The sequence below is a fragment of the Oncorhynchus keta genome, chromosome 14, assembly GCF_023373465.1.
Source record: "Oncorhynchus keta strain PuntledgeMale-10-30-2019 chromosome 14, Oket_V2, whole genome shotgun sequence".
Lineage (NCBI taxonomy): Eukaryota > Metazoa > Chordata > Actinopteri > Salmoniformes > Salmonidae > Oncorhynchus > Oncorhynchus keta.
Window position 1 is genome coordinate 66,665,953 of NC_068434.1, and position 20,551 is coordinate 66,686,503.

Sequence of the window (20,551 nt, forward strand, 5' to 3'; positions counted from 1 at the left end):
AAATGGTGGGTTCAGTCTGGTCTTACCAGGCTATGCTGTTCAGCTGTTCCCCTGGAACAATGTTTCAAACCAACTTGCAGTTCAGTGTTTGGCTTCAGTAGCCTTCAATTATCTCTTCCTCCATATTAGACATGCTATTTCACCTTTCCCTCTAATCACGTTGTAATAGTGAGGCTCTATACATTAACACCAACCAAGTGAAAAGTCATCTGCATAATCACCTGGACCAAATTACAGTGGGGATGGTCCCTTGAATGCTCTGTGATGACAGAAGGTAGATTAGAGAGAATTATGTTTGTAGCGGCTCCCTGGCAAGTATGCCGACAGCTGACCTGGCACCGATATCACCGCAGCCGTATTTATGATGGAGATGGGATCCAGGAAGATGGATAAAACACTCCATATCATAGCTACTCTGGGTATTAATGTTGGATATTTGATTGGCGTGGGTATAGATTATGTTGAAAACAATCGCCTCAGAAGCCGCCATTGTCCACAAAACAACCTGCTCTAAAAATTTTGAATTTTTCACGGCAGTATTACAGTCGGGACACCTGCAAAGCACAGAATATTGTTCAGAACTGGAGGAGCACAGTAGTTATTTTGAATCAAAATGATGCCCGTTGAAAAAACAGTGCCATCTTTGGTCGTGTGTTGTCTCAGCTTGCCTTCAAAAACACAGTAAAAACACTCAGCCTTTAGTTGTTATGAAGTCAGCAGAACACGTAGGAACTAGGAAGCAACAAGAGTTAATGTGAAGTAGGTCAATATGAATGCATGTTCTTCACAGCAGCCATTTTGTGCTCATTATTTACGTAATGCTGAATTAATCAATAGGAAACCTAATGTTCCGTGAGCGATGAAATCTCCTATGCTTGTCTCTCTGCCGCTTCAAAAGCAACTCCTGCAAGACTAGTCCCATTAGCCTCCCCACGAGCCCTCTGATGGCTCCTACACCAGATATATGCTGCACACCCCTACAGTCAACTTAGAGCAAGGTTAGGGTCAGCCTAGGTCCAACCCCCTGCCCAGTCTTATATTCCCTGCTTGGCTAACGTGCTAAGCTCGTATAGCCTTTCTGTTGCACCAGGGAGCTGCAGAAACATGCTTGGGAAGTCTAGATTAGACCATGTTAAATCAGGGAGCTGTTAGAACGAGGGTCCTCTTATTGCTCTTCTACACAGGGGAGGAAGGTTATTAGTGTGACATGCAGTGAAAACAGAAATAGCTGTAGTGAAGCCAGGCTCTGGAACAAAGAAAATGAGAAGTGGGTTTTATTCCTTCTCTTACTGACTCCAGAAGTCTGCCATCTCAGCCCATCTCAGCCCATCTCAGCCCAGCTCAGCCCATCTCAGCCCAGCTCAGCCCATCTCAGCCCAGCTCAGCCCATCTCAGCCCATCTCAGCCCATCTCAGCCCATCTCAGCCCAGCTCAGCCCATCTCAGCCCAGCTCAGCCCAGCTCAGCCCATCTCAGCCCATCTCAGCCCAGCTCAGCCCAGCTCAGCCCATCTCAGCCCATCTCAGCCCAGCTCAACCCATCTCAGCCCAGCTCAGCCCATCTCAGCCCAGCTCAGCCCATCTCAGCGCAGCTCTGGCTCTGTCTGGCCTTTTAGTCAAGAATGTTAACTTAGGAGTGACTCGCCTTACGCAGGACTGAAAGCCACCCACTCATGTTAAGATGAGAATATTTAGATTGACATTATAGGTTATTGCTATTGTTAGTTTGACACACTTTATGAGTCTGTTTGGAAATACAGTAACAGTCAAAAGTTCGGACACACCTTTCTTTATTTTTACTATATGTGTTAATTCATAGTTTATATCTTCACTATTATTCCACAATGTAGAAAATAGTAAAAATAAAGAAAAACCCTTGAATGAGTAGGTGTGTTCAAACTTTTGACTGGTACTGTATGTAAAATATAATATAACAAAAACATATTTATGTTCATGTCAACGGTCACTGTAATGCCTGACCTTCTCATCTAACATTAGCACCTGTGAGGCAGTTATTCACATTTCTTAACCTCTGGTTATTCTTCCTCCTCTACTGGCTCTAGATATAATGCCTTCCTAGTTTGCATTCCATAGTGTCTGTCCTCATGAGGAGTTAGAAACCTCAGAGCTCCGAGGCTGACAGAGGGGCAGGATAACCAGTCCTAAGAGCCGAAGAGGTTGACTAAGAGGCTAAGAGGCTAGATAACCAATCATCTGAGCTCTGAAGCTGGCGGATGGGTTGAATAACCAATCCTAGTGGGCGAAGAGAGATCTGCCTAGCATGTCTAGCAGACCCCAGCCCCTGGGTGTAGAGAACACTCACCCTAAAATAGCAGTGATTGTCAAGGAAAGGAAGTGAAATGTAATTGACTGAAAGTGGAGAGATAATTAAAGGAACCTGTTGGACAGGAGGGAGAAATTAATGGCTCTCATTTAATAGCTGCTTTGGGAGAAAAGGAGAGCTTTTCCGTCATCTCGCTTAGCTAACGCAAAAAGGGATTTTCGCTGTGGAAATGGGATTTTTGCTGAGAGGGGAAGTGAAGTGGGTTTGGGGGGGGGCTGGATGCTAAACTGAAACTCCACAAAGTCACCTCAATACTCAGGGCATCAGGCGCTATGATGTCATGATTAGTGGAAACTTTCAGAGCCTTGCCTTCCCCATGGGCCCTGCCTGCCTTGTCTGGTTGGGGAGAAATAAGAGCTGTGTATTCACCCAGAGGCACTGAGAGTATGGTGGGAGCTGGGGGAGCATGTTGGACCTCTGCCAGGGCAGCTGGAGGAGCCAGAGACACGATCACACTGTCAGTCAGTCAGGGGGAGTGTTGTCTGTCATTGAAACATTAATGCCTTGGATCCATCAGGTCATCGTGCAATTTTAAAAGACACTAAAAGGAAGACTTTGATCCTATCATAAACAACATAAAGAGCAGTCAATCACAGAAAAGTGTGGGATCATGTTTGACAACAAAGCTGGAGATTCAAATAAAAAAATGGAGACAGAATTTTTTATTCCTTCATGTAAATAATAGAACACAGAAACAAATGAGTCAGGAAGTAAGAACTGTACAGTAGAGAGGTCTGTCTATAGTAGGTCACCTGGCTGTGTGGACATTGATGTCACTATAAAACGTATCCACAGCAGTGCAGGGAATCTTTGGAGAGGGTGGGACTTTTTAACACTTTGGCTTTTTTGGCTACTGAGTAAACATGAATGAATATGCACTATACCCTCAGCTGAACACCACCCAACATAACAGGGAGAGGATAGCAGAGATCTGATTCTAGATGATTTAGTAGGGCTTCAATTCCAGCCTGGAGCAATCCATTAATTAGGTTTACACTGACACATCATGATATTTCTGACAGTTGAAAGATTGCCTGCGCACTAGCTAATTGGATTAGTCCAATTGGAGCTGATTAGATGGATAGATGTGACCTCAAATACGTGACGAGAAGGCCTGCCCCTCAGTCTGCTCCATGCCATGCAGAGGAGCAGGTGATAGTGACAGCAGCCATTAGTTCGCAAGTTGCTAGCTAGCCTGCCACCGGCGCGGCGTCCGCCAGTCACCGCTATGCTCCACAGCTCCACGGGTATGGGCGGAAGGGGGTGAGGGTTTGCCAGATTGGAGCTGAAAACATATTTCCATGTGATCCAAACACAGAACACAGGTGTATGATGAGAAAGAGAGAGGATTGGGCCAGGTGAGCCGGATGCACTGCTACTAGGATGAATGACTACCCTGCAGATCTCCCTGCCTCTGTGGCCTGCCCCTGCCTCTGCTCTCCCCACGGCCCGAGTACACAGCTGCCTGCGATACTCCTGTACATATTACATAGCTTATTTTTTAATTCTGTTAAGGCTTCTTTATAGACGACCGTACAATAAATCATGTTGAAAAAAAATAAAGAAATAGTTAATATATTTCACTGACTACGAGAAGGAAACTATGAAATAATTTATCAAAAACAGTAGAGAGAAAACATTTTTATTTCTTGTATATTGAAGCGCTGATGTTAAAATGGATTTTATATTCATGTTGGTAAAATGGTTCTTTTTTCCCCATTCTCTTGTGTTTTCTGTTTTGTTATCTGCTGAAGCTGGGATGGACCCATTGTCTCAAGGTTTATTCTGATATGCTTTGAAGATACATGTTGAAGGGACATTTTGCTGCACAATCCCCATATGGAATTACATGTAAATGGGCAAGTTTAAAGACATGCCGTTGACAGAAAGCTCTTACATTCAGTACAGGAATGAAGAAACTGGACTGTAAAGGATGATAAAAGGTCATGTGGATTCATAAAGATGACAACATTTGTTGTCAGATTTGTTTTGAAAAATAAGCTGTCATTTAACATGACCATTGTCTTTCAGCCATACATTTCTCTTTTGTTTGATTATTTCTTTCATCTTGAATTCATTTTTTTCTTGAAAAAGAATCAGAGACATCTCTTTTACTTTCATCTTCTCTGCATGCGGGAATTTTCTCTCAGAGATCATTTCTGAAGAGCTATTTCAACATTACTGGTCTATCTTGTATATAATAACTGTGGTTGACTCCAACACCACTGAAGAAAATGTGCCAATAACAGATTGAACGTTCCACTACACTGTTTTGGTCAAGTCAGGTCAACCCGTGGCCTTGACACCAAACTGATCAAGAGAGGGAAGTCTGCCTTAAAACACATTCATTCTCTCTGGCAGTATTACCTTCAAAAATGGAGCACATACATTGTATTCTGGGGGTGCCAATGCTAGTTATTTTCCATTGTTCGTAAACATGCTCTGGTTTTTCCTTGCAGAGATGAGATTCTGTTTCATTGAAATGCAGCTGTCAGTTGTAAAGATTGCCTTGTGTCAGTTTTGCCTCAATCCCACTTCTGACACCAATAAGGACGGGGTCATACAGTACAGTTACATTTCCATCGGTTACATGGACCAAATTTTATCACATGAAACCAATAGAGCAGAGGTTCCCGAACAAAACATGAAATGAGAGCCTTTGTGCAACCATTAAGATATACAGGAAAGCGAAAATCATCCACTGTACTTTGCTTCATGAGACATTACATTCCCAGCTTCTCTCTCGCATTTTATCCACTTGATTTTACTTCTGTCAGACAAATAAAACATGTCATTTTATGTCATTTATCATAATTTATTTTAGGTACTTATTAGTTCATTTATTTATAATATTTTAGTTGAATGATATATTTGTATATCTTTCTCATTTTTACTTGAAAAAAAACAGTTGTTTATCTTTATTTTCTCAAAACAGAACTGTAATTTGACTTAGTGTTGGCACAGGTCTGTTTTTCCCTAATTCGGGGTGGTTCCTCCCATAGTGCTCCTGAACTGTAGTTCTCTAGTTCATTATATTCTGCTTAGACTAAAATAAAGCACAGTCCTGTAGAAGATTGAGCCTGCGTTGTCCTCCTTTTATTGATTCAATCATTTACAGTCAACTAAAGTCTGCTGAACTTGGAAGAGCATGCCATGACATGGCCTTGGTTGGTATAGCTGTATAACATCTTGTGGGGCCTTCTGTCATTTGATATATACGCAGAATGCATTTAGAATGTGTCATTGTATTAATTGAGATAATAGTGCTAACCATATCTGAATACCAAATTAGATGAGAAGGTTAGTAGAAAATCGTTTAAAAAGGACGAATAATGCATAATAAATGGGACGGAGATTGGGAGTGGGAGGGGAATAAATTGTGAATTGATTAACCTGAAATGGATATTCCATCTACCACTGAGGTGTTACTGTTGAAACAAAATCCAGGTGCACTAAGGATTTTTGTGAGTTGGCATCTGACTAATAAGAAGTAAACGATCAATAGACAAATTAATTAATTTGATCTTGTAGACCATAATAACGAAGGAAAAGGAAGGAAGGAAATATTTGTGGTGCAGACAGAAGCTTCAGTAATGTTGAGCCTGTCTGTGGTAACTAAGTGAACTACTTATGGACCAACTCTCCTCCACTTTTGTTAACCCTAAAGAGTGAGGACACCAGCCATGACACATCACACGTCACAGCCCAGTTCAAAGGTTACACTCAGTTGGGACAAAGACGATTTTACGATTTTTTTCTTTTGAGTATCTCTGCTTGGACCGCTCAACATCCCAGAATAGAGTATGCCACCCAAGGGACTTCAATGACCACATAGTCCCCACAGACACTAAAGATATCTCTTGTTTATTTGCCCCCTGGTACAAAGAGAACAGTATCGTTGTGGAAACAGATTTATAGTGGTTAAATCTGCAGATGATAAAAAAGCACAAGGCCCAGTTGGGACAGTAACTCGTAGCCATCACATGGTGACTCCTGGTCTGTGTCCCTGGAGACTTCCTCATTGTGCTGCCGACAGTCCATGATTCCTCATGACAAACTGGATAGATCCTCGAGTGAGTCTTTGCAGAATTATTTCTATCTTTTCGATTGCGTCTCTCTCCTACCCCTGAGATTTCACAGTGTTTCCTCTGAGCTATAAGCTTCAGCAGTTAGCTACCACTGTCGATACTCAATCTGTCCTGTTTCCCCTAAAGCCAATGAAACACAGCTAACGGGCTTTTGGTTTGTTTGTTTTCGGGGAAGGAGGGGTGTGGGTGAAAGAAGATAGAACATGGAATACTACAAGAACACTTCCATCTGTACTCTTCAGAGTGTAGAATTAAGCAATACTGCACGAAGAGGTCTGCTATATGGCCATTTCCCCACGGCTAAGGGCTGTTCTTACACACGATGCAACGCAGAGTTCCTGGATACAGCCCTTAGCCGTGGTATATTGGCCATATACCACAAAGCTCTGAGGTACCTTACTTGAGGTACTATTATAAACTGGTTACCAACAAAGTTAGAGCAGTAAAAATACATGTTTTGTCATACCCATGGTATACGGCTTTCAGCCAATCAGCATTCAGTGCTCAAACCACCCAGTTTAAAATAAAAATTAAAGACTAATTGAAGATAAAAAATACATTTAAAAAGCTGTTATGGGGGAGATAATAAATGAGATGGATGTTCTTATGTTTGGTTGTGAACTATTATCAGAAAGGGTCAGATTGTTTCGACAATGTTAATTAGAAATGCCTCCGTATGGGTTATTGTAACGAGTTTCCTCCTCTTCTTCCGAAGAGGAGAGGCGAAACGGATCAGAGGACCAATACGCGGCGTGGTAATTTTCCATGGTACTTTTTAATGCTATCAGGTACACATGAACAAACTAACAAAACAAAAAATGTGAAAACTCAAATTACAGTCCTATCTGGTGCACACACAGAGACAGGAAACAATCACCCACAAACACACAGTGAAACCCAGGCCACCTAAGTATGATTCTCAATCAGAGACAACTAATGACACCTGCCTCTGATTGAGAACCATACTAGGCCGAAACATAGAAATTTCCAAAACCTAGACAAACAAACATAGACTGCCCACCCAACTCACGCCCTGACCATACTAACTAAACACAAAACACAGAAAATAAAGGTCAGAACGTGACAGTACCCCCAAAGGTGCGGACTCCGGCCGCAAAACCTTGACCTATAGGGGAGGGTCTGGGTGGGCGTCTGTCCGCGGTGGCGGTTCTGGCGCGGGACGCGGACCCCACTTCACCATTGTCTTTGTCCGCCTCCGTGGCTTTCTCACCATGGCAACCCCTCTCAATGACCCCACTGGACAGAGGGGCAGCTCGGGACAGAGGGGCAGAAGCTCTGGACAGAGGGACAGGGGCTCTGGACAGAGGGACAGGGGCTCTGGACAAAGGGACAGGGGCTCTGGCGCCTCTGGGCTGAGGGGCTCTGGCGCCTCTGGGCTGAGGGGCTCTGGCGCCTCTGGGCTGAGGGGCTCTGGCGCCTCTGGGCTGAGGGGCTCTGGCGCCTCTGGGCTGAGGGGCTCCGGCAGCGGCGCCGGACAGGCGGGACGCTCCGGCAGCGGCGCCGGACAGGCGGGAGGCTCCGGCAGCGGCGCCGGACAGGAGGGACGCTCCGGCAGCGGCGCCAGACAAGCGGGACGCTCCGGCAGCGGCGCCAGACAGGCGGGACGCTCCAGCAGCGGCGCCGGACAGGCGGGACGCTCCGGCAGCAGCGCCGGACAGGCGGGAGGCTCCGGCAGCAGCGCCGGACAGGCGGGAGGCTCCGGCAGCGGCGCCGGACAGGCGAGAGGCTCCGGCAGCGGCGTCGGACAGGCGGGAGGCTCCGGACAGGCGGGAGGCTCCGGCAGCGGCGCCGGACAGGCGGGAGGCTCCGGCAGCGGCGCCGGACAGGCGGGAGGCTCCGGCAGCGGCGCCGGACAGGCGGGAGGCTCCGGCAGCGGCGCCGGACAGGCGGGAGCACCTGCAGAGAGGAGACAGAGAGACAGCCTGGTGCGTGGAGCTGCTACAGGAGGCAGCGGCGCCGGACAGGCGGAACGCTCCAGCAGCGGCGCCGGACAGGCGGGAGGCTCCGGCAGTGGCGCCGGACAGGCGGGAGGCTCCGGCAGCGGCGCCGGACAGGCGGGAGGCTCCGGACAGGCGGGAGGCTCCGGCAGCGGCGCCGGACAGGCGGGAGGCTCCGGCAGCGGCGCCGGACAGGCGGGAGGCTCCGGCAGCGGCGCCGGACAGGCGGAACGCTCCGGCAGCGGCGCCGGACAGGCGGGAGCACCTGCAGGGGAGGAGACTGAGAGACAGCCTGGTGCGTGGGGCTGCCACAGGAACTACCAGGCTGGGGAGACTTTCAGGAGGCTTGGTGTTAGGAGGAGCCTGAAAGACCGGGCTGTGGGGAGCACTGGAGCTCTGGTGCGCAACCTGGCACCACTTCCCCAGGCTGGACAACTACTCGAGCCCGGACCCTCAAGAGTGCAGGCACAGGTTGAACCGGGCTGTGGGTAAGCACGGGAGATCTAGTGCTTACTACACGCACCTCTCCCCTAGGCTCCACTCCCACAGTTGCCCGGTACGAGCGGAGCGCAGGCAGAGGACGCACTGCACCCTCCCAGCGCCCCGGAGACACAGCACGCAGAGCCGGCGCAGGATAACCTGGACCAAGACTGCGTACCGGCGACCAGACCCGCTGAGCAGGCACCATACGCCCTGGCTCAATGCCCACACTCGCATGGCACTCTCGGGGCTGCCCTATAGCGCACCGGGCTATGGACACGCACTGGCGACACCGTGCGCTCAACCGCATAACACGGTGCCTGACCAGTAATGCGCTGCTCATAATAAGCACGAGGAGTGAGCTCAGGTCTGCTACCTGGCTTAGTACCACACCTCGTGTGCCCCCAAAAAAAAAAAAAAAAATTTGGGGTGCCTCTCGTACCTGTCGCACTGCCGTGCTGGCTCCTCATATTGCCGCCGATCAGCTTTCGCTGCCTCCAGCTCTGCTTTGGGGCTGCGATTTTCCCCAGCCCGTGCCCAGGGTCCCTCTCCGTTCAGTATCTGCTCCCATGTCCAGGAGTCCTGTGATGGTGGTCTCTGTTGTTGATGCTGCTGCTGCTGTCGTCGCTGTCCTTTACCACGCCGCTTGGTCCGATTGTGGTGGGTGATTCTGTAACGAGTTTCCTCCTCTTCTTCCGAAGAGGAGAGGCGAAACGGATCAGAGGACCAATACGCGGCGTGGTAATTTTCCATGGTACTTTTTAATGCTATCAGGTACACATGAACAAACTAACAAAACAAAAAATGTGAAAACTCAAATTACAGTCCTATCTGGTGCACACACAGAGACAGGAAACAATCACCCACAAACACACAGTGAAACCCAGGCCACCTAAGTATGATTCTCAATCAGAGACAACTAATGACACCTGCCTCTGATTGAGAACCATACTAGGCCGAAACATAGAAATTTCCAAAACCTAGACAAACAAACATAGACTGCCCACCCAACTCACGCCCTGACCATACTAACTAAACACAAAACACAGAAAATAAAGGTCAGAACGTGACAGTTATCCTCAATTAAGAGATCCCCACTTTTTCAAGCAGGAGAGGTGTGGTGAGTTCTCCCCGTTCTCTCAACCTTACACCTCTTCAGTTCCCTCCTTCGTATGAGGGTGACACACACCTACTTCCCTGATAAGTGAGAAGTAGACACACCTGATAGGTTGATACAGTCTGGAATTCTAATTAGAGGTGAGAGAAGAAAAAAAAAGTTACTTTTTTCTTTACAAGAATTTACAGTAACATACCTTGTTTTACAGTAACTTACAAGCAACTGGCTGTCAGTAAGTTAACGTAAAAACAACATTACTTTTTTTTACTGTGTAACTATGTTGTTTTGGCTATGTGGTAGTCTGTGGTAATATTCACCATATTGACTTATTATTGGTGATTTTGCATGCATTTAGCATGCATTTAGCATCCATTTAGCATATGATGTTAATGGTCCATTAATGTATCTTTTTTCCATTAGGGCTCCCAAGCATGTCTCTCTGGCAACCTCAACCAGGCCTATTAGCATGTCCTTGTAATGGGTAGCAGGTTGGAAACACTAATCATAGGCTATGCCACTCAAAAGCCTCTATTTGTTCACAATAGTCTATTCAAGGCTGAGATCAGTCGAGAATAACTCCCAGCCCTCTGTAATCCCCTGTAAAGTACTAGTTGCTTTGTGCATCTTCCTGTCCCTGGAGGGGTCTCTAAAATGACAGGGGAAAGGGCTCTGCGTTTTCGATTCCATCCCTCTTAACATGTAGATTCTGAAATAACAAAGGCTTATAACTAAATGGAAGTCTAGAGTGGACCCGGGGTAAGCAAAGCTGCCCAATCATTTTAATCCTATTGTGTTTTACAAAAGCTTAATCAATATCTAATCAAGGAGAACACAGCGTTGCCGTCTCGTACAGAGCTCTTTGTTGTTAGAGGTGAGGTTTCCATGGTGACTGGCCAGGTGTGGAGAGCTTAGACCTTTGCTGGTATTGACGGAAATGAAGAAGCATTGATGAGACTTGAAGATGTTGGGATTGAAAGGGGGATATAATTAAAGAGAAGGATGCAGCAACAGCCAGCGAGGGGCTCGGTATAGATCTAGACGGACAGGGGGACATGCATGCTTAAACCATTATGTCCACTCTGCTTTTCAATAGGTTAGAAATAACAACAGACATGATTATGAAAGTATAGGTTTTATACAGAGGAGCTGTTTATTTATGTACAGTAATATCAGGACAGGGTCTAGACGATTCTGGCATATTTCAGCATATTTTAAATGGTGAAATTATGACATGAAGTATTCATTTTATTTCCATTGCAATTTCCTACCATCCACTAGGGGCAACGCTAGCACCAATTACCATCTACTGTGTTTGGGGATGGGTTAAACCACAAGCTACAGCTCTGAGGATTGTGGGTTCAATCCCTCTTGTTTTGTCATTTTAATTTCATGTTTTAACCCTATCCCAAACCTTAACCTTTACCACTCCGAATGTATACCTAAGCTTAACCGTCGAGGTAAGTTTGACTGACACCTTATATTATATGCCATAATTAAAATGGCAACACACTCCACAATCTACAGACGGCACCACAGGAGGCCCCATATGCCATAATTAAAACGGCCAGCCATGCCATATCTCTGTTGCTGCAGTTATGGAGAGGTATGGTGTTTTCTTTGGAGATTGTGTTGCTTAATATGCTTTTATTGTTGGTCAAATTATGTTCACTCTATCTCCACCTCAATTTGCATTAGAACTCCACCCAATCCATTTGTGAAGAAGTTTACAGTCTTCTGCAGTGGCAGACCTCGTCACCTCATCCAAATGTCACCATGTGCGATCAGAGTTACTCTCTGTCAAAACTCATTTCTTTTTTGTCTCAGGTAATATAGATGGGGGGCAAGCATGTATGCATACACACACCCACAGACTCACTATGCCTCTAAGTACCTGTCACTTTTCTTCTCAGTCACTCTCTTTTCATCACTCTTTCTTTCTTTGCAACAGGGCATCAAAAGGAAAACTGTGACTAAATGGGGGTAATACAAATTAGAAATTGATATCCAAGCCAATTTAGTGCTTTCTATCTTGCACTTTTTTCAATAGAAATAATTATACATTAGGGGTAATTTGTCATTCTGGATGAAGAAAATTGTTTGAGCAAATCTGTAAGGTCTGGGGTTTGGATGATCACTAATGACACCATTATATTTTCACTGCGTTAGCCATACAGCTGAACACATTACGCTTGCTGGTCCATTCCAAATCTTGGTCACTAACTCAGTTTTACACCAGTGGACCTTATTCATAAAATCCCCCCATCTCTATCCCCTAGGTAATATTTTACAAGGTTCCACATTTCTTTAGAATTTATGTGATTTGCAATTGCAGAGTTTCCATAAATACAAAATGAAAGGTGCATACAGAGAGACCATGCACCAAACCCCCATTTTTATATCTCAATCTTTCTCTCATTTCAGGGTAACTCACAGGGTGGTAAAAACATAACCATCAAATATAAAACAGCATGAGTGCAAAAGGTTTGAGCACAACCAACCAAGTACATCTGACTCATTAAACCCCACCCCCCCCTCCCTGACGATGATGTCACTCTCGTGCACGGTGGCGCTCCAGAGGGATGTGGCCAACAAGAACTTCCATGGTCCACGTGCTTCCTGCTTTTATAGCCCTTGAATCATTCAGCCCAAGTAAGTCCAGTGAACATCCGTGTCACAGCCGTCAAAAGAAGTGGACCAAAGTGCAGAGTGGTGAGCGTACATTTTCCTTTTATTTTCAAATGTTGCCAACAAAACAACAAAAGAAAGCAACAACCGTGAAGCTTACAGGGTTAAGTGCCACAAACAAAGTTAACTAGCCACAACGAAAGAAAAGGAAAAGGGCTACCTAAGTATGGTTCCCAATCAGAGACAACGATAGACAGCTGTCCCTGATTGAGAACCATACCCGGCCAAAACATAGAAGCACAAAATCATAGAAAACAAAACATAGAATGCCCACCCCAAATCACACCCTGACCAAACCAAATAGAGACATAAAAAAGTCTCTCTAAGGTCAGGGCGTGACAATCGGTCCTCTACCTCTCTGGCCAATCGTTTCAGCGAGCCCAGCTGGTCCGAGAGAGAACTGTCTGTCAACAACTGATTAACACTTGAGACAATAGGTCATTAAAGTGCTCCTCCAATCAATGAGTCCAATCGGGTAATCAACCTGGAGATTGAATGAACCCAGACTAGCCTGAAGCCCGGTGGGAGAACATGGCCTTTAATCAGTATTGGAGAGGTAAAACTGCTTTTCTTTCTTCTCTAGATGTAAGCAGAATAAACCAAAACCCAACCACCTGGCCGCATTGGTCCTCTGGCTCGCTACGAAGCCAACACATCCCACTACCCCTCCCTCAGGCCCACCCTGGCCCAGTCCAGTCCCCAGCCTCTCACTTGTATTTAGGATAGTCTTTGTTCAAATCTCTCTTGGTATTTGGAGGGTCAGTGTCATTTAACCTGCCACTATTCAGCTGTGACATTGAATTTATTTTTATAAATCACACTGAGGCTTCATTATTCTGTAATTATCCTGCTTTAATCACAAAGTCTGATTTATACACACACACACACTCATAACCACTCATACGCTGGGGGAAATTGCAAACACACACACACACACACAATAGTCCAAAGGAGGGACAGGGTGTCTTAGGGACAGACAGGACATTTACACGGCAGGCGGTAGAGTTATCTGTCCTCCCGTTGCTGGCTGAGCTGAGAGGACAGAGACGTACAATGACACAGGACAGAGGGATCAGGCGTTATCATCCAAAACAACCCAAATGCTCCCCCACCGTTGCTTCACAGCTTCCAGCTGCTTGTTTGTTTTTTGTTTGTTGTGTCAGTATGGATGCCGTTTGTCTTTTCAATCAATGCACGTTTTCCTCTGATAAAAGGCCTCCGCCATTTGAAGGGCAGGGAAATGGGTAGAGAAGGAAGACCTCTGCCATTTGAAGGGCAGGGAAATGGGTAGAGAAGGAAGACCTCGGTGTCAAGTGCGGGGCTGTGTGGTCTTAGTTATAAATGTCTTTTACAGGGATTATTTTGGAAGTAAGTACACAAATCAGATATCTTTATGTGATTAACCATATCTGTAATATTATCTGCCCAAAAAAATCTAGGTTGGATCATTGACTATTAATATTGTAATTCTAAATTCTGTCTTTCTGCTGTGTTACAGTAATTCAAAAGGAATAAAGATATACCAACTACAGTAATACCCCAGTACAGCTCAGACGTGGTCATTTCTCCTTGGATTAGAACTCATGATGCAGTGGTTCACAAAGGTCACAGCACTAAGAGGAAGTGTGTCTAATTCTGCTTTCTGAGTGGGTCTCATAAGGAGCTAGGCAGACTATGCCTGCTAATAGACCTGGGAAGAGAATGATGCAACTCCGAGGCAATGCTTTACTTTGCCCTTGTATCCACCGTGTGTATCCAGGAACAGGCTTGACTACAGACTACCAAATCCTCTGATTGGCCGGTTTACCTTTGGAAACTATCCTACTGGTCTACTCTAGTGTGAGATGGTTGTTAGCCAAAAAAAGAAGATTATTAAAGTGTGTTTTATATTAATAGATTGTCTATAGACCAATGAGAACTAGGAATAATGCACAACACATTATTAACGATGGTCTTTGTTTAACTATTGTTTATTTTCTTGTTACTGTTACATTTGGTTCAATTCAACCATTTCTTTGTAAATCGGATAGTTCTAATAGGATAGCTCTGCTCTAATGTTTTTAAATTTGTTCAATCTTTTTACAGTGTTTAAAGTTCATTCTTCTTCTTATTAGAACATGTTTGCACCTCTGAATGCAATCTGTATCTTAGCAACCTGCACAAAGCAACAGAGGAAGATCAGAGAAGCTACTTATTAACCTGTTGCTATGACTACAGTGGAAGGCAATAACTCACAAGATGCTTTAACCCTTTCTTTCAGGCCTGCCACCCTCTATCATCAGGCCTGCCACCCTCTATCATCAGGCCTGACACCCTCTATCATCAGGCCTGCCACCCTCTATCATCAGGCCTGCCACCCTCTATCATCAGGCCTGACACCCTCTATCATCAGGCCTGCCACCCTCTATCATCAGGCCTGCCACCCTCTATCATCAGGCCTGCCACCCTCTATCATCAGGCCTGACACCCTCTATCATCAGGCCTGACACCCTCTATCATCAGGCCTGCCACCCTCTATCATCAGGCCTGCCACCCTCTATCATCAGGCCTGCCACCCTCTATCATCAGGCCTGACACCCTCTATCATCAGGCCTGACACCCTCTATCATCAGGCCTGACACCCTCTATCATCAGGCCTGCCACCCTCTATCATCAGGCCTGCCACCCTCTATCATCAGGCCTGCCACCCTCTATCATCAGGCCTGCCACCCTCTATCATCAGGCCTGCCACCCTCTATCATCAGGCCTGCCACCCTCTATCATCAGGCCTGCCACCCTCTATCATCAGGCCTGACACCCTCTATCATCAGGCCTGACACCCTCTATCATCAGGCCTGACAGATAATGCTCAGAACATTTGGTGAAAGGCAAAATCAAAGCTATCGGAGTCCCTTTCTGCACATATCAGATGTAATTTCTCTCCTTCGATTCTGTGTACAGTGTGTGTGTGTGTGTGTGTGTGTGCGTGCGTGCGTGCGTGCGTGCGAGCGAGCGAGCGAGCGAGTGAGTGAGTGAGTGAGTGAGTGAGTGAGTGAGTGAGTGAGTGAGTGAGTGAGTGAGTGTGTTCTATAATTCATACAAGTGCTTTTGCATTCCCTGTAGACTATGTTTGTTCTATATAAAGTACTCATAACTAATGCACCATCGTGATAATGAGAAACAAAAACATTTTCTTCCCCCACAATTTCTACTACAAAAGGTCATTTGAATAGATATAGTACATAGGATATAAAAGCTTACCAATCAAATCAATCTGATGTACCCCCATTGTGAACGGGTGCAAGTGTTTTCATTTGTATTTAGATCAGCCTGCTAGGAATAGGAAACTGAGCGGTGACAAAAGCTTTCCACAGGTTGAAGCAACAGAGTGAACTGATTTGAATTGATGTCATTCCAGCAGAAATCAATGCATTTTTTAACAGCCGCAGTAACGCCCCACACGTCAATTCATCAGGAGATTTGCATGAGGTAATTGTGGCAGCACATCTACTGATGCCTTTTTATGACATTTCAATTAAGAATTGAAACCAATTAGAGAAGCCATTCCATCCCATCCAACAGGGGATCCAATAGAACAGGGGCATCTTGTTCTCTTGCCCTGCTTTAAAATAATGTTCATATTTGCCCATTGTTGGGTAAATTGTTGGGTAGATTTCCATCAAGTATAATGTGGCATGAGTATTCTCTGTACATAATAATTGAATATTTTTACCATGTTTGCTTTTTGGACACAATTGGATTCACTAATATATTTTCTATGATTCATCCATCTTACAACTCAACCCACACAAATATTGGTTTGATTATAAATGTTTTGTAACAATTTTAACAAGGTGTTTTTTTTCTTCATTTATTCTGAGAGATACAATATCTTATTCCATGTTTTAATTATATAGTGGGTGTTCTCTGTTCAGGTTAGCAAAGAAAAATATATATTCATTCAGACTAGTCATTGCTTATTTCGTTTTTTGAATTAGTAAAATGATTATACTGTTTACTCAATTTTAGCTCATACAATCTCTCAGGGTTTAGAAAAAGTAATTAATCATCTCAACCAACCAAGACTAATATCACGTTCAGTTTTTACATGAAAACTGTATTAAGACAGAAAAACTGCATGCATAATGAGGTTCCCTTACATCCAGTAAAATAAATACACAATTGTAAAAAATGTAACCCAAAATGTACACAAATGTTTCATGTTGTCTATGCTTCTGTTTTTAAAGGCCACGTGCAGTCAAAAACTTGATATACATATTTACACACTATGTGGTTGGAGTAATGCTATGACATTTAAAAAATGATGCCAAAACCATTTTAGTGCAAGAGTTTTTGAAAAGACTGCCTGAAATTTCAGCCTGTTTGGTTGGGATGGATTTCTGGCCTGCCTTGTGACATCATCACCATGTGGTCAATTTATTAATAAGACCAATAACAAAGAGATAGCCAAACTTCTTTGCCAAAAGCAGCTAGTTTTCAGTTTCCCTCTCCATTCAGACCACTCCTTGACAGTCCGAGCAAAATTCTTGCTTGATACATTGTTCTTTGCTGAGAAGCTATTTTTGTTTATTTTTGACCATTTTCATTGAAAAACAATCACAGTAAGGTACTTAATTGTTACCCACGAAGGATCTGATACTGAGATAAAACAGCTGCATTTGACCTTTAAGACATAATATTTTTGTAATGAAGTCCCAAGGAACATTTGAATAGTAGTAGAGTAGAGCTGATTCATTCAGAGAGTGTTACCTTAAGTTGGCTTTTCATCTTGTGCCATCATACTAATATCCTTTAAAATGTCTAAACCATGTCCTAAAGAGAAATAAGGGAGTGTGGTGGTTATGCAGTTTGTGTAAGGCTTATTAGCTTTGTGGCTTTTATGTCAGCAGGAGCAGAGGCTGGGCAGCACTGGTGTAAGTATAGTGCTACTGCCCCCTAGAGGGAAGTTTGGGGAGGGATGGTGCGAAATACTGGAGCTCCGACTGCAACTTTAATATGCCCTATCAGTAGACTCCTGGGGGAATTCCAGGTGTCTTTGTCATGACCGGAGTAACTGGTGCTTCTTCCACAAAGGTAATGCAAGACAAATGAAGACACTCACAGCCTTGCTTGCCCATCCACATCAAATGCACACACACACTGTTATTTCATGATTGGATAACTGACTCCACTGTTGCCTCTGGTTCATGTGTATGCAACAAGTATCAGAGATATTACTAATAATACAGAGGGTATAACAGTAGGCACACGTTTTTTGCATGTTTTTTAAAACTCCCCTGAGTAATGGTGAGACCAATGCTACAGCATCAGTGTTTGTGCAGTTACACTTAAGAGAAACACACATTTGTCTTTATACATTTACCCAGGTGCTGGAGTCTGGAACACTCTGAGACTTTGTGTTCCTCCGTGAAGAAGTTAAGAGGAAATATAATTTTAGCAGTGTACATCTTACTAATACACTGCCACCAGCCACCTGTGGCACACACACACAAACAGACAGAAATAACAGCGGGGTTACTTTCCGTAAATAAAGGTAAGCGTTTTGATATTTGACTTTATCCTTTGTTTTTTTCTACCTCACATTATCTGGGTTTTCATACAATTGGCAACAGAAGTTCATGCGAATATTCTAACATCTGCATAAAGAATATATGCGATTTTTCGCAACAGTGGCGTGTTCCACCAAACGGACCTTTTTGCGGAGGAAAGTCAGTGAGTGATGATGTAGTGTACAAAACATGTACTTTTTTTTGCTTAAAATCTCAAGTTTAATGTGTTTCCATCTCATTTTCAACTCTACGGATAGTTTAGTCACAAAAACTTGCGTTAAATAGCAAATCTGCCTGCTCTGGTCTTGGCACCTGCGCTCGAGCCAACAGCTCATAACAGCTAGTCTATTATACATGATGAGATTATTATGGACAAGAGCAAGAATATTTGTATTTGTCTAACGGCAGTCAACCGTTGATCATGTCACCAAAATACGACCCTCGATATTTATTGGAAAGGAGCACCAACATCACTCTGCACTTTCAACACCCTGTGAAGTTCATCATAATGTATTTCCAGCCAGGTCTGACGACGTCGAGAGATAACGTAGAAACCAGTCACTAGGCGCAACAACATAGGTTTAGGTTTTCCTGGGTAGTTGTGGACAGGGATGGTGAATGGGCGTTAGCATCTGCCTCTGATTCCAAAGGTTGCAGGTTTGAATCCAGCTTAATCTATTTAATATTTTTATTTTAAGCCTATCCCAAACCCTAACCATTCGGAGTTAATGTCTGAACTTAATCATAGCCTTAAACATTTCGTAGTTAATACCTTAACCTCAAACACTTCGAAATTTGGCGTTTGAATAACATGGATGAACGTCGAATTTTGGTGTGAGACTGAGAGCTGGTATCTTATTTCATTTGTAGCCTAATAAACTGCATGGTTTCTCGAGTCATAGTGGGAGGACCACACACCATATCATCTTATGACTCCAGGTTAACTTCAATATGATGGTTATTAGATAAATATTTGCGCTTAAAGGCGTTTCCACCGCAATTTCTCGCATAGTTAATTTTACAGACACAAAAAGATCCCACCATTTTTGTCATGTATATGTTCACCAGTCCCTGGTCTCCCTGCCATCGTCAAGGACCCTGTGGCCTCCCACGTAGCCGTGATGGTCTGTATCTCGGCAACGCACCAAGCAACCGCCTCTCGTAACTATGGATTATAACCTGTTGCTAAGGGAGACAGAGCGGAGGCTTGATTTTCAGGGATGAAATTCCCGAAAAATAACTAAACAGAACAAATATGCTTGGAGACAGGATACACTTTAGCTTATGAATTATATGTTTATTCGTTCATACACTGTTATGCGGCTAAATTATATGTTTGTTCTCCATTGCCACATCATTGCAATAGCCTACTTCTTCCTTTGTCTGCTTCCATTATAGTCACTTAATTTACTTGCGATGGTCTGATATGTATTTTGGCAAGAATGCCATCCTTTCTCAACATTTTTGACTTGACAAGAAAATCTGATAATGTAACACGGATACAAAAACACAGATTCACATGGCCAAGCCCTGTACTGAATAAAATGATTCATGTGTTTCTGTGCAGCCGTTCAATAAATAATACACCAGACAAATGATAGTGTGTTTATTTGCTATTGGTGAAGATCAACAGGTCATTAAGCAGGTCTAATATGATGACCTGTTCATTGAATGTAGGAGGAGAATAATAATCAACGTTAATCAAAGAACAAATCATTATCAAACGGTTCTATAATTCAATTACAGGGATCCATAGGCTTTTCATACATTTTCTTGTCATGTATGTAGAGGTAAAAATACAGTATTTTCTAAATTAGAAACTGTTTGGTGGCACGGTAATTCAACTATAAATTATAACGTAGCAGGGACAGTCTTTGTTTATGATGTTTTATATGGTGTTTTTGCAGTATTACGTGTTCACAGAGGACTTTTTACAATACTCTTTCAAATAAATGTGCATAGGGTGTTTTATAAAATATGAAACAGAATTAATATTAAACAAAATGGTATAATCTTTGTTTCCGTGAGAACAAGGACATACAAAGGCAACATTTTGAAAGCCAAATACATTTGCATGCGTGCACACACACCACACACACACACACACACACACACACTGTCTTTTCTCTCTCATCTCCTGTTCCCTCCATCCCCTCGCTCTCTGATGAATGCTTTTACATGGGCACACAAACTAGTCATTATATTACCCCACTATTTTCCATCCTCTGAGCTAAATTACAGCACAAACAGGCTGGCATCCTGTGGACCAGCCCGTGGATATGAAAGCCTACTATTCCCCTGCTGTCACCTCGGCTAGGCTCTCACAAGCACA

The 20,551-nt window shown here is 44.1% G+C and overlaps 1 protein-coding gene across 16 annotated transcripts in view; it reads left to right on the top strand.

Annotated features, from left to right (window-relative positions):
* The window catches only part of LOC118393820 (CUGBP Elav-like family member 4), a 182,218-nt gene extending 176,798 nt beyond the window's left edge, over window positions 1–5,420 (top strand). For all 16 annotated transcript variants that reach the window (XR_008064180.1, XM_052462174.1, XM_052462176.1 and 13 more), the window contains one exon: window positions 1–5,420. This exon is cut by the window's left edge and continues 2,809 nt beyond it. The gene's annotated coding sequence lies outside the window, so the exon portion shown is untranslated.
* Window positions 5,421–20,551: the final 15,131 nt, after the last annotated feature.